The following is a 15756-nucleotide window of genomic DNA, read 5'->3' as shown; positions in this document are numbered from 1 at the left end:
AGATGGCTTTCTTCATCACAAGACAATTGGAAATGGCCTGAATATCTCATTGTTGATGAAAGCCATGCCTTTCAGAACTGATTAACATATAAGCCCTTAAACTCTTTCTAGCTCATTGGCATAAATTATTTAAATATTGGGTGTGGACTCATGCTTAGGTCTTTTTTTTTTATCATGCTTAGGTCTAAATAGATATAAAGATATTAAAAAAAATAATGTGACTAAGATGTGGAAGTAGTATTTATTTTCTACACACAAAAGAAATGTTAAACATATAGTACCAAAAAGTATGTATTTGAAAAAAAAATTAAAACAGAATTCAATAGCTTAACTTATATCTACTATTACATTCTCCTAGGAAGCTGGTTCTTATACCTAATCTGAATGTGAAATAAATCACAGGATTGTAAATTGTGCAGTTTCCATTTCACCTTGACTCTGTGCTATCTCTTTGAAGTCTTCTGATAAGGCAGGCTAGAAGCTTGGAGTTCCTCCTCTTGAATTGGTTGACTTTTTTCATCTAGAACTTCCCCTGCCATCACAGCAGTTTCACTCTTTGGATTTGGAACCTCTTGAATTCACAATCATCTCTGAGCTCAGACACCTATTCTGGAAAAGAAACATAAAATAGAAAACACATTTGGAACCCTGGTACAAGTTCAATTTGATTACATGATTCAAATGGGAATTTGAAGTTTACCTCCTCACTTTAGATAGTATAGTGGATAGATAGAGACCAGGCCTGAGGAGCAGGAAGACAAATATTCCTCAATTAAAATCTGGCTTCAGACACTGGCTGTGTGAACTTGGGCAAGTCATTTAACTCTTAGTTTCTTCATTGGTAAAATAAGTGGAGAAAGAAGTGACAAACCATTCCATTATCTTTGCCAAGAAAACCCCAAGTGAGTTCACGAAAAGTCAGACATGGCTGAAAACAACTGAACTGCAACAATTCTCACTTTGGAATTCAATGTTAGAGAGCAGGACTTGCCACATAGAAGAGTCTAATCAGGACTGGAAGCCATCTCTTTAACTGAAGCAGCATCCCACCCAACTGGTATGGGGGTGGAGGCTTAAGGGACTTTTCAGGGTTCACCACATCTTATCAAAACACCAGTTTAATGGCTGTCAAAAAGCAATCCTGGAATTCTATACGGAACTTTTGTCATCTCTGACTCATCCAGTGAAGAGTCACCCACTTTGTTGGCACGGAGCAGGAAAGGCAAATTTTGTGCATGTTCCATGGAATGGCCCTTAATATACTATGTATACTATTGTTTCATCCTCTCTGATTTCAAAGAAGTATTTCTCCATGCCTGGAATGTACTCCTCTTCTCTGCCTTCTCACTATCCTCAAAGCACAGCTTGGATGATACCTTCTATACCAAGCCTTCCATCTCCCCTTTTCTGATCCCTACCTCATTATTAACCCACTTTCCTTATCAAAATAACTTTCTATTTATTGATCTATGTACATGTTACAACTCCCCCTATCCCTTTCTCCCACTCTCATTCCTCTAAACAGAGCTCTGAAATCCCTGAGGGATCAGAATGGTTTCATTTTTACCTTTCTATCATCAGCACTGTGAACATATGAGTAGCAAATATGTGTTGCATTGATACAAGGTAGAGGAAGGTAATTGCAGAAAAGAGATAAAAGAAAAGTATTATGGGAAATCTGAGGAGGGAGAGGTCACTTTTATCTGCCAGCTCGAGGAGAACTTCACAAAGGAGTTTGGCCTTTTATGGTGTTGGGAAAAAACTACTGGATTTAAAGGCAGAGGAACTGAATTCAGATCTTGGCTCTTCTACTAATTATTTGTGTGAGCTTAAGCAAGTGGCTCTTTTCCTGAGGTCTCAATTTACAGAATGAGGGGACTTTCTAGTTATCAATATATTGTCTGATAGGGCAAGAAGAAGTATAGATGCCTCTGTATGTAATATCACCCTCATCTTTGAATCTCTCATAGATGGATTTGTTATTTAAAATTTATATACACCTTGGAAACTAAGGTTTCAGGGTCCAGACTGATCCTGCCACTGGACTTTACGTTCTGCAGTATCAGGACTATAAACCATATGATTGATAGTAGGGATATTTGGCCTCAAAAGCACTCACTACCACCCACATCATCTACTGTTTGACTAGGGAATCCCCTTTCAAAGAGAAACACCTCCCCCACACCCTCCCTCTTACCTATTGTCATCCATGAGCTCTTGAATCTGTCCAGCTCCCCAAAAGTCTGCCCTTTTTACCCCATTTACCTCAATATGGCAGTAATCTGGGCCTGCCCGCCCACCCTGCTGAGGTCTGCACTGTGTCCCAACTCCTGCCATGAGATGCCAAATAGCTTCCAGATGGATGACTCCTCCAGGGTGGAGGCTATGAGAAACTGTAGGATCAACCATCAGAAGAATGAGGAGAGGGCCAGCACATTCTCTTTTCCTCAACCAACTCTGGGGTGCCTATCTGGGATACAGGATCTCTAAATAATGAGTGGGCTGGGATAGATGTGGGCAATATAAAAGTAATGAGTCATGGTAGGTTGATTCCCAGCTGCTCCCAAGTCATAGAATCCTAGGTTTTCAAGCTAAGAAACTTAAAGAGATTATCTTGTCCCATACCATCACTTTACAAACGATGAAATCAATCAATTAATAACTCACTAATAAAGTCATTTTTTCTCTCCCTCTCTTGGGATTCTTTTCCTGAAACTGGAGGTTCTCAAAAGAGTTTTTTGTCTTTTCCTTTTTTTCTAATACTAAAACTTTTCCTCCCTTGACTGTGCTGAGGTTTAGTGTATGTCTGAAAATAACTCAATATAATAGAGCTCAGAGAGCTGTGCCAATTAAAATTTAACAAACTCTTATTAAACATTATCTTCTTCCCGTAGGCAAGACATTGTTAGGCGCTGTGCTGGGGATGTAAAGTTGACCAAGACCTGGTCTCTGCTCTCAAAGAGCCAACTAGGGAAGGCAATTACACAATATTTATAATGTAAATTGTAAAATAAGTGCTTGGGATAATAATGTCACAGGGTTTTTATAGGAGAAGTAGAACCTGAGCAGGCCTCTAAGCATGGATAACTGGGATGGGAAGAGGTCAATCCAAGCAGAAGGAACAGTGTGAGAAAGGTTCCCAAAGGCGGAAAGTTTGGAGCATGTACAGGGAAAGCAAGCAGTCCATGATGACTGGTATATAGAGTACATGGAGAAGAAAAATGTGAAATAAGACTGGTGCCAGACTAATAGTAATAGCAGACTTTATTGAACGCTTTATGGTTTGCAAAGTGGTTTCTTTACAACAACCTTGTGAAGTAGGTAGTATTCATAGGATCCCTGTGGATTTAAAAAAACAAAAGTCGTTTTTTTGTCAGGAGGAAGGTAGTTGGTTTGTTTATTTGTACTGACGAATTCATAGATATTCCATATATGAATGAACCTTTGCAAGTTGGAACTTTTTAGAATTATCTGGAGCATTGAGAGTTTTAGTGACTATATGACAGGGTCACACAGCAAGTATAAGTCAGAGGTAAGAGGGAAGTCAGTTTTTCTGACTCCCACAGCTGGCTCTTATCTGCTGCAAAGAGAATGAGTTGCAAGTGGTCCAACAGGCAACACATGGTCAGCACAAGTAGATATATTTCCATTGATAATCTACATTCAAGAAGTGGGGTAATCAATATCACTTAGGGCATATGTGATGTGAAAAGGAGGCAGTCTGGTCATGTGGCAAGTGCTAGGGATAAAGATGGAAAAATAGTCTAAGAGCTGGACTGGTATACATGAAATAAATGAGAAAGACTCTGGCCTGCTGGATAGTTTGTTTTTAAAAAATCTACAGGAAAACATGGGAAAAGGTGGCACAGGATGAAAAATTAAAGATAGGCTGTGATCTGCACTAATGGAAAGAATGTCTATATCATCATGGAGCCAGTTAAGCATTGAAACATACAGTTGAGATAACAGGGTTGAGAAAAAAGAACTTGTCAATGGTCATTTCCATCAAAGCTCTTATACTATGGGTCAAGATTCCATCTGGGGTTGTGTAACCAAATGTGGGGTCACAAAATTATGATTTATTATCAGTAAATGTTTGATTTGTCTACATATTTCATATATTTATATACTTGGGGCTGCATAAAAATTTCTTGAGCAAAATAGAACTAAGAGTGGAAAAATTTTGAGAAGCCCTGCTATGTTACTATCAGACACCTTAGAGGGTGGCCTATTCAGTACAGTTTAAACTCCTTAGCCTGATGTCCTCTAACACTCTTGGCTTTATTTCACAAGGCTATCTCGGTGTATTCCGCTCTTCTTAAACCAGATCATTCATTGCCACCCATAAGGTCATCTACTTGCCTATCTTTACTTATACTGTCTTTTAAGCCAGAATGTCTCCATCAAAGCCTGCATGTTGAGAAGCTACTGATAATTTCATCTGTCTTCTGGCCTCAATCCATACTTGTCCCTTTAGGTTCTGTCCAGAGCCTCCTTCTCTTCCCTAAATACTTTCTCTCTTGATGATCTCATCAGTTCTCATGGTTCAGTTTTAGGATCCCCAAATCTTTGTGCCTGGCCCTAATAACAAGTTAAACAAGAATGTCCACATACAGAGCTTTAAGGTTGACATAACTTTGCTTTCAATATCTGTGACATAGATAATAGAGGTATTATTATCTTCATTTTATAGATGAACATGAAAGAGAAAGGTGAGAAAGGTTTAGCACAGTTAAATGACTTATTCCAGGTCACAAAGTTAGTAAATTCTGCAACAAGGTGTAGTAATCATTTGTCACTTTTTAAAAATGAGGAGAAAAGCCTATGAGGATAACTTTTCCTCTCTTCTCCCTCACTTCCCCTAGACTTGGGCTGAACTCTCCCTTTCTTCTCTCTTACCCTCCTTCCTCAGGATTTATGCACAGGAAATTTGTAGACATTAAATGACACAGCAAGCAAATGTTCTTCATAATAAAGCCCTGCCATTGCCAAGTCTCTATGCCCGCTTCTCTATTCCTGCAGACAGACTGCAAGTCCCTCAGTCATAAATCCAGAGGTCACAGCTCATAACCATTAGCCAGTGATTGTGCTCATCAGGACGTCTTTATGAGACTCGGGTCACATAAATTGATTGTTCGAGGTCAGAAACATGGATCTATTCTCTGCATCAGTATTCCTGCTACCCCTGAACCTGGCAAAACCCAGTTTGCTGCCCCCATCCCCAAGCACTGATGAAAGGGGCAATTCAGTGAGGGCAATGTAGAGTTTCTCATTATGCACTTCAATAAAGAAAGAAAGAATCAGTCAATCTATCAAAGCATATATAATACTTACAGAGTACTTCTTATACAGGGAGTATTAAGTACAGTGCCAGGTACTGTGCCAAGAACTATGAATGCAAATATAAACAAAAAGAATGCCTGTCTTCAAGGAGCTTGCATTTCAATGGGGGACAATAACATATAACAGAGAATTAGAAAGCAGGAGATAGAAAATGGGAAGAGGATGGGAAGAAAGGAGCAGATACCAACAAAGCAAAAATGGCAATTAAATCCAGGAAGTCAGAGAAGAGTCTGGAGAGGAATGAAGGACTGTTGGCTCAAAATGGAGGTTCAGAAAGGAACTCACTAATGAAAGAACAAGGGTTTAGGGACAGAGGGTTCTTCCAGGGTGAGAAGCTTTCTGAAGCCTGCCAACAAAGTAAAAACAACATAGCTTCACCTCCCCCACCCAAACTTGCTTCACCTTACTTTCTCAATAGTTTGGTTGGTGGTACCACTATCTTCCAGTTCCCCAAACTTGAAATATCATGTGATCTGTGACTCTTCCCTCTCCACACCACCTATATTCTATCATTTGCCTTCTTCCACACCCTAGATCATGCCTTTAACTTGAACTATTATAAATACCTTTCTGACCAATCTCTAGTTCAAGTCTTTATTTTCTCCAATTTATTCCCCACACAGTTGCTAAACTCATTTTCCTAAAGCTTTATCATATGATCATATCATTTCTTTTCTCAGCTCCCTGTGGTCATGTTATTATTCATAGAATGGAATAGAAAAGCATTTATTAAGTGCTTACTATGAGCCAAGCATTGGGAATAGGAAGGAAAAAAAGAGACAGCTCATGTTTTCAAGGACCTCCCACTCTAGTGGAAACATCACTTATAGAAAGGTTTAGCTGCTTTTTTTGTAGTGACAAAGAATTGAAAAATGATTGGATGTAATCAATTGGGGAATAGCTGAATAAATTATGGTAAATGAAAGTAATGGAATATTATTGTACTATAAAAAATGATAAACAAAATGATTTTCAAAAGGCCTGGAAAGATTTACATGAATTGATGCTGAGGGAAACAAGCAGAACCAGGAAAACGTTGTACCCAGTAACAACAAGATTGTATGATGATCAGCTATGATAGATTGAGAAGAACCAATAAACTTTGGATGGAAAACGATTATGGAGAGTGAATATGGATCAATGCATGCTATTTTTACCTCTCGTTTTCCTTTTTTTTCTTGCAGTTTTCCTTTTTGTTCTGATTTCTCTCTCCCAACATGACTCATATGGAAATATATAAAAATAAAAATGAATGTATAGCAGCACCTGAGGATCTCCAGGGCACTGTGGAAGGACATTTGATAAAGCCTAAAAATCTTTATAGTTCAGGATAAGGGGAGATGGGAAAGCCTAGTGATGTTCCATCTTACTGGAATGTTAATAATATGATTAACCATGTTTTTTCTTTGGACAGGGGCCTTGAAGGGAGATGCACTACCACTGATCCTCAGTACTTAGTACCCTATTAATAATATAATATATGGCATCTAGTCTTAAGCTACTAAAGCTAAAGATTATGCTAAGACTTTTTGGGATACCCCATATAAAGCCTTAAACTTTACAATATAATTTCCAAAACATTCTAAGTTAAATCTCATAGCATATTCATTAAGTAGGTGTGAGAAGTATCATATACTATTTTGTGGATAAGGAAATGGATTTAGAAAGGATAAGACTGTCTCTAGTTATACAAAGTGAGAGATAAGAGGTTCAAATTCAAATGCTTCTTGGTTCTACTCTTATTTAAGGGGATTGACCTGGGAATACCTGATAGAAGAATTGAATTTCCTAAACAATCTGATAATATCATAGGGTGTAGGCCACTGGAGGAATGCAATTGATGAACACCAGATATAACTGTGACTGAAGGCCTTGCCTTCATGTGGCTAATAGAAGTGAGCTGGACCTAATCTCTTGGATAGTAATTAAGGCCTGCATCTTCCTTTTCCAACATGCAGGGATGAAAAGACATTCCTCAATCTACTGCTTGAACTGTTGTCATATTTAATATTATCTTCTCAAGTTTTAGGGTTATCTAAGAGTATATTTGTCTAATGCCTCACTAAATAATAAAATTTCAACTTATTTATCTGTCAACTAAGTTCAGAGTCTCCAATCAGTTTATCAAATATTATTGATGTAATAAGCTGGAGAAATCAACCAATTTATAAAATTCCTTAATCTCCTAGAATAACATAAATACTAAAGTTCCTAACATGAAATTTCATAACAATGAAATAAATAACATAGGAAGGAAAGAAACTTATTTACAATATTTTAACTGAGAAGAATCACAATGCCTCAAACCCTAATTATAATAGCAGATGACTTTTCTCCACTTCTGAGAATGTGGTACTACATTAGTTCATATTAAATACAATAAATAAATCTTCTTTGTAAATATTATTTTCTTCTTTATAAGAGAAAGATTAGAAGAGTTACATTAAGAAAGGAGATCTGTCCTTCCTCTTTCTCTGTCTTCTCCATCTTCTCTCTAGCTACAACAGGAAACTGCCTTCCTTTAACTTCTCTCAAGCCATCACTCTTAACATTCTCACTAAACCAAAGAGTTAAAATTGCCTTTCCACAATATTTCTTTTGACTCTTAAAGATACAGTAACAATATCTAGTAATATATACATATATATATACATATAAAATACATAGACTTTACCATAGTAACATACTAAAGATATAGTATCAACAACAACAGTTACTATGGGAGAGTTGTGTGAAACAGGAATAACAACTGCAAGAGCAAAGAAAATTTTTCTTTTCCTTCCCCAAATCAGCAATTTTGTCTTGTAACAGAATTACATGGGTAGCAAATAGAAATGGATATATCTAGTCTTAGTTGTCTCATGTTTCAAGAGCTCCTCATATTGAATTGAAGTACTAGACTTTCTAGAGTGAGATGATTTCCTCATCACCCTCTTATTGTAGAAAAAAGATCATTCCCATGGCTTGTATAACATCCTACCTGGAAAGTAAATTTAGCAAATTAGTCAATACAACTTAGTTTCTTGTTTAGCAAACACCAAATCATGTTTGCTTCTGGGGGAAGTGGTAAATCTTGGGAAAACTGTATACATGGGATTTTAGAAAAAAGGAACTCACTGGAAAAAATAGAGGGTTGCAAGTTCAAATCCTTCTGGGGGGATATCTTATAGGTTATTTTATTTTATTTTATTTTATTATAGGTTATTTTAATGCTTTATTTTTGTACTTGTGTAATGAACTCCAAGTTTTCTTTTTTTTTTTTTTTTTTTTTTTTTTTTTTTTTTTTTTTTTTTTTTTTTTTTTTTTTTTTTTTTTTTTTTTTTTTTTTTAATTTAATAGCCTTTTATTTACAGGATATATACATGGGTAACTTTACAGCATTAACAATTGCCAAACCTCTTGTTCCAATTTTTCACCTCTTACCCCCCCACCCCCTCCCCTAAATGGCAGGATGACCAGTAGATTGAACTCCAAGTTTTCAGCATTTTATGCATTTTCTGTAGGGCAAAATAAAGACTATCTTATATTCAGCAGCTATATTGTATAATTGAGTGCCTTCACAGAATTTGGGAATCCTGCCACTGATATTTGGGAAACCCTAAACATGTGATGAATTTAACTTTTGAAAATTTTTCTTATATTAATTCAAGTAGGGGCAATGAGGCAAAGGAAGAAAGATTGACCCAAGAGGTCAAGCCCCCAGGATGAAACCTATATATATGTATCCAGAGTCCTTGGTGGGGCGCCAAGCCATGGATTATATTTGTTTAATTAAATCAAATCGATTCAATGGCAATCCAAAACCACTGGGGTTTGAGATACAAAAATATATATTATTAGGTACAAACATACACAGAAGCAATAGACTCATTCATACCTCACTCTCCCTCATCAGGGAAAAAACAGATTTCTAGGCCCAACCAGTTTTATCTTAGAAATTAAATTTCTTATGGCTTCTTGAAGACTCTTCAGGCAAGCTAATCTATTCCCTGTCTGCAGTAAGTAGCTTGCTCATTTCTGCCTCCAAACTATCAGTTAGAGAAAAATGATACCATGGAAGCTAAATTCATCGGTGTGGAAGAGACAGAGCAAAGTAGCCACCAGGAAAATCCTGGCCATGGGAAAAGAATCTGGAAGGATTTCTGGTAGGAGGAGTTATAAGGAAAAGAAAGGTTTGATTTAATAGACAGGAAAGAAGGAGAAAAGAAATGCCCTATGGACAAGTTCAAGGTCTGAAAGAACACTGGAGGCAAAATTATTTTCAGATCTAAGCTCACAACGAAGTGTTCACTTTCTCTTTTTCATAGTGTCTTCCCTTTCGTGGTGCCTTTCTTATTACTCTAGCTAACTCTGGTTAGGCTAACCTGCCAGCCAATGGCTTACTCCCACCTCACAGAGTATTTCCTTTCTTCTAGTTAACTGTGAGCCCCCCTGGGAAAGTTGTCTTTTCCTTGCCATCTATATGCTCTTTCAACTTTATTTCATATTTGCACTCATGCCTATTTTACTCTTATTTTTGTCTGTAACCTCTTCCCCTAAATAATCTGCCTTTTGCCAAAACAACACCACTGGATTTGGAGGCAGCAGGATTTCCCACTGTGTGATCTTCTGGCCCTCAGATTCCTTCTATCTAAAATGAAGGAACTGGCTGAAGTAGTCTCTGAGGCCCTTCCATCTCTAAATCTACAATCATGTGATTCTAATATGTTTGCTAGCAATGAAACAACATCTTTTCCAAGGAAAAGCTTTGTGGAGACTTCCTGAACCCTGAGACTCACACACAGTCCTCTGTTTGGTGACTCTAGCACAGTCATCTGTAAAATATGTGCACTGTACAACACCCATGGACCTCCTACCTCTGCCAAAGGATCCCTTTCACATCGTGACTTTCCCCATCTTGGTTTTGATATGTCAGATTGGCATAAGAAGTTATATGGGAATTTGGAGATAGTTTTGCAGAAATTGAAGATGACACATGAAGGGCAGCAAGCAACACAGAAAAAGTTTAGAAATGCATAAAATATATGTATAGTATTGTATAATAGCAACCAATTTTTGCAAGGTACTGAAAATACCCCATAAAAGAAAAAAATTTCAGACTTCTTTTCTGGTACAAAGAGAAGGTGAAAATTTTTTACTATGATTTCCCCCATCCCCTCACCTTCTGAGATGTGGAAAGGATTATTGTACTGATAAATGTAAACCCTTCAAGGGGAGGAAATGATTCATCCTTTGGCAGATGTGGGAGTTCCATGGATGTTGTATAGTGCATATATTTTCAGCTTTCTTTGATGTACTAATCAGTTATATTGATTTTCTCCCCTCTTTCTTTCTTAGCTTAAAAAATATTATTTGTATGTATATATGTATTTAACATATATTTTAACACATTTAATATGTATTAGACTACCTGCCATCTAGAGGAGGGGAAAAGTTGGAACAGAAGGTTTTGCAAGGGTCATTGTTGAAAAATTACACATGCATATGTTTTGTAAATAAAAAGCTGTAATAAAAAATAAAAATATTATTTGTTATATGGGATGGCTCTCTGGAAGGAGAAAAGGAGGGATTCAGAGGGAAATTATAGTGATGTAAAAAACAAAAACCAAATAATTTTTAAAAATACACAATTTTTCTTCAACCTATCTTTTTCAGTCGTATTATACATTATTCCCCTTCCCACATGCTGCTGTCTACCAATCCAACTTTCTTACTGTTCCTCACACAATGAAGTCCACTCTCCCATTTTTGAGCCTTTTTACTGACTGTCCCACAAGCCCAGAATGCACTTCTTCCTCACTTCCACCTTTTAAAATCCCTTATTTTCCTCAAAACTCAATTTAAATGCCATTTCTATAGGAAGCATTTTCTGATTCCCCCTCCTCTCCAATCCAGAAGCTAATTTTCTTGTACAATTACCTTATATTTTGTATAAATGATAACCTGTGTACATATCCTTAATGGAAGGTAAGGCTCATCCAAGGAAATTCAGCTCTCTCCAGTAATTTCCAGGTTTGGATGGAATCTTTGAATGAAAGATTCAGAATATAATAAGGTCTGCAAAGTGGGAGTGGCAGAGTGTTTCCCCAATGGCTAGGGGAACCTACAGCAATGGGTCTCCCTCCTTATTCCTCAACTGTATGACTTCAGGTGCATTATTTCTTTAAGAGATACTCTTCTCTAGGAAAAGAACTGCCTGGCTCTTGCTCCTGCCAAGATTAGGTGACCATAAATCAAAGCTGGCACTCCCTTGGCATTAGCCTTGCTTTGAGCAGCCCAGATGGCAGGCACAACTTGCAGGGGCAGCCAAGAGTACTGGAGGGGAGAGATGGGCAAGAAGGAAACACCTGGGGGAAGAATGGGCACAGCCTATCTCTATATTAAATAACCAAGTGCCCCCAGGATTCCAGTGCCCAAGAAAATGCTAAGATAACCCCATCTCTATTTCATATAGAAGATATGTTCTGACCCTGATCAAAATTATAGGTTGAAAGGGACATTGAAAGGTCATCTTGCCTCTAGCTTCTTTGCCATTCTTAATAACCTCCTCTCCAGTACTACTATTTTAGGGAGGATTTTAGTCATTCTTTTCTCACAAGTAGATCCTCTCCTGATTCCTCCTCTTCCTTATCTGCCACATAGACCACTAATATGCCCTATTAGAAGGCAAGCTTACTTGTATTTGGATCCCTACAGCACAGCATAATGCTTGGCACACAGTGGGTACTTAATAAGTGCTTTCTATTGTCAAAATAGACAGGACCTCTATTTTGGCAAAGATAACCTTTGGGTATTTAGAACCAAACAAAGTAGGTTAGACAAAGGAGAATGAAGATTTAACAGGAGGTTAATTTCAAAGTGAAGGAAACGGCTTCCAAGCAAGGACTGGTGCTGGAGCCCGGCCCGGGTAGGGGGCCCCGCTTAGGGTGGGGATATCTCCGTACTCATACCTATAGCTATGCAGTGACAGCAACAATGAGACAAGTTTGATTCAAAGCAGGTTTTTATGACCAGAAACAATGCTGGGATTTTGATGTGGCTGAGATCATCTGGAGGGTAAGCGCAAAGGATTAATGTTATGCTAAGCTTGGGATACAGCCTGCTTGTAACCATCCCCCTGGAAAACGAGGTGTCTCCCAGTATCTTGATTGCTACCTATCTTCCTGATTTCCATCATTTGTGAGTCCCTGGATAAGCATTTTCCCTTCCTTAGGCCTTATCTTCCCCATCTATAAAATAAGGGGGATGGTCTAGATGGCCTCCAATGTCTCTTCCAGCTCTAAATTTATAACCAGTAATCTCCATATAGCTATGTGGTGCAGTAGGTAGAATACTGAGCCTGGAGTCAGAAAGAACTGAGTTTAAATCTATCCTCAGATAATTGCTTAGTTGTGTGACCCTGGGCAAGTCAGTTTACTTTTATTGCCTCCAAGAAACAAAAACAAAAATAACCTCTATACTAGAGTGTATATTGCTGGTTTGACAGCCCTTCTTTTTCCACAGTCCACTGCTGATCTAAGACAAAAAATTTTTCCTGTTTTTAACACCCATCTCTTTTATTCTGTCTCCTTGGATTCACTCAATTCTGGTCTTCAGGGAGAAGAATGAATTTTTCCCTTTCTCCTAAGAAAATCCCATTGTAGGGTTATGATGAAGTCACCCTATCTAGAGCTCCAAAGTACCTTGGCGATCATCTAAACCAACCCTGCATTTTACCTCTAAGGAGAATGAGCTTCAGGTGCAGTGACTTTCCCAAGTCACTCAGTGAGTGGTTGACAAGGGTGGGATTTTACACATATTCTCCAATTCCCAATCTATTGCTACTTCCTTGATCTCCTACAGCCTCTACCTTTGCTTGTGTCTGGAAGGGAAATAAGAGGATAGGTGAACATTATTTCTCCAGGTGAGTTCAGGTGAATTTACTTAGAGCCACTTCCCAGCCTTCTCAGTCACTTGCCTGTGGAGACAACTAATTATGTCAAGGCAAGGAGCTGGGATGAATTTTCAGACCTAAGAGGAACCTTGGTGGCCCTGTGGTCCAATCTATATGTGAAAGGAACCCCTCCTATAACATGTCAGACAAACTGTCACCCACCTTGTTACTTCCCCTAGACACACCTCCACTCTAACCAGGATGGCAATGAAGAAAGCTGCATCAGTGCTTCAAATTATGTGTTCAGGGCTCCAGGATGGAAGCCAAATAGGGGACATCCTTCAAAAGAATCCTGGAGGGAATTTTGTGCTTTGTCCCACTTCAAATAACCAGTAATAGCACCTTAAAATACTTGTTTTGTTTTGAACTAGACTTGTGCTCGGTATAGGAAACTCCCAGGGAGGAAATTCTTGTTCTGCAACTTACTTGATGCTTTTTGTACTTGTCAGCTGCAACTCTTTGTAACTCAATGGACCATATTGTCCATTGGGTTTTCTTGCCAAAGATACTGGAATGGTTTGTCATTTCCTGCTCCAGGAAATTAAATGATTTGCCAGGATCACACAGCTAGTTAGTGTCTAAGACTGGATTTGAACTCAGTTCTTTGTGACTCCACTTCCAGGCTTTTATTCATTCTATAATTTTTAACTTTAGACAACTGCTTTAAACAAGCAAGTTAGAGATAAAATAACTTACCTAAGATCACACAGCAAATACACATCAGAGGCAGGATCTGAATATATGTTCCTGACTGTAATGCAGTCTCTACCCATTGTGCCATGCTGACTCTCAAAGTATTTTGTTAACAAGAGGTTTTATACAAATGAGTTATTGCTTGTTATGATTAATAATCATATTATTAATTATTAATTATTTGCCTGACCCACATTCTTTCTTCCTCTGCTACTCTATGAATACATTGGTTTGGCACATTTTGGGGTTGATAAGAAGAAATAATGTTATGAATAATTAGGATCGTTAAGGCTTTATTTAGGAAGGTGGCTTAAAATGAGATGCCACAATGGATGGAAGTGGGAGGTAGCTGATAGTGGGTTGGCACCGGGGTCATCAGTGGGACTGAGTTTGAGTGGGGTTAGGGCCAAAACCAACAGCGGAATAGAATCGGGGAATTGTGCTGAATCTGAGGCCAACTGTGTGGGAGGGTTTGAGGTCAGAGTCTTGGGACTCTGATTTATTTCTGGATGCTAAGCAATATCCCTCTTACCTAAACATTATTCATTTCACATGATCATCTACCCAGAACTCAGGGTCAGGCTCAGGTTGGAACAGGTGACCGGCAAGGTTCAGCATTTTCAGTATTCTTGGATTTTCTAATAAATAGCACAGATGTAGCTAGGGAGAGGCAGCCAGGTCTTTGTTCCAGGTGCTGACATCTGTGGAGAGCAGAGCAAGCTTTTTTCTTAGAGTGATCCAGACTCTCTCTTCCTCAAGCTGTGAAGTCTTTCACTTGATTGTACTCTTAGGGGTTGGAAGAGAAGGTGGATTCCAGAAGAGGCTCTAAGGCAGAGGTCAGGGGAGGAGAAGGAAGGAATGGGTTATTCTCTCTCCTAGCATTATTGCCCCAGGGGTAGAGCTATCTCTTCTGGAGCTTGAGTAAGATGTCTTTCCCAGCCCTTCTTCCCTACTCTATCTCCTTCTAACCAATCAAGTTTGTCCCAAGTATCCAGATTCATAGTGACTATTCTAAAAGGGTATTATATCCCCTGATCCCGAAATTCACCCATAGAAAGGGACTGTCTACTCCAGCGGTTCAAAATCTTTTCTTTGATATGACAGCCCCCTTTAGTCAGAGCCTAACTGGGTTGGGCCTATTAATTTCTTCTCAGAATAATGTTTTAAAATGCATGGAATACAATACATAGAATTTTTTAAATGGAAATTGATTTTGAAATAGACTTATCAAAATATTATAAAATGAGTTCATGGACCCGGAATTAAGAACTCTGGCTCTAGACTGTTCTCTTAATTACAGTAGATTGAAGATGTAAAAGCATAGGATGATGATCCTAACACTTTGCCCAATCTAACACAATAAGCATCATCAGAAACTTGCCACCTACTTACCCCTGACTTCCTCCCACTGTATCACATGGCCTCCAGAATAGCTACCCATCCACCACCCAAAAGGGGACATATGGCTCCAAGGACAACAAGATGTTTTCATATTAGATAGCAAGGTACCAAAATGGACTCCAAAGATGGTTTTTTAATCCATTTTTCTAGAGAACAATGGAGAAAAAGATCTGTGGCCTTTGAGGCAGAAAAAGAGAGACCTATCAACTCCTTGGTTGGCTACCAAGGAGTCAGGACACACGGGCATCGGAACTCCTAGGTTTTGCTGAGAATGGGATGTTTTGAGGTTTTTTTTCCCACTGAAAATCTCTAGTCCTGGCCCCAGTATAGGTCACTTAATTTTCCTGAACTGAAATATAAGCTCTACCCTTGCTAATTTTCTGGGT

General features: G+C 38.4%; 1 long non-coding RNA gene across 1 annotated transcript in view; it reads right to left on the bottom strand.

Annotated features, from left to right (window-relative positions):
• Positions 1-222: 222 nt before the first annotated feature.
• The window catches only part of LOC116419192, a 29256-nt gene continuing 13722 nt past the window's right edge, over positions 223-15756 (bottom strand). Inside the window, exons 2-3 of the long non-coding RNA XR_004229439.1 lie at positions 14502-14794; positions 223-609 (exon numbers count right to left, since the gene is read on the bottom strand). This is a non-coding gene — a long non-coding RNA (uncharacterized LOC116419192). The remainder of the gene's footprint in view (positions 610-14501; positions 14795-15756) is intronic.

The sequence above is a fragment of the Sarcophilus harrisii genome, chromosome 5 (genome assembly GCF_902635505.1).
Source record: "Sarcophilus harrisii chromosome 5, mSarHar1.11, whole genome shotgun sequence".
Classification (NCBI taxonomy): Eukaryota; Metazoa; Chordata; class Mammalia; order Dasyuromorphia; family Dasyuridae; genus Sarcophilus; species Sarcophilus harrisii.
This window is presented reverse-complemented; position numbering and strand designations above follow the sequence as displayed.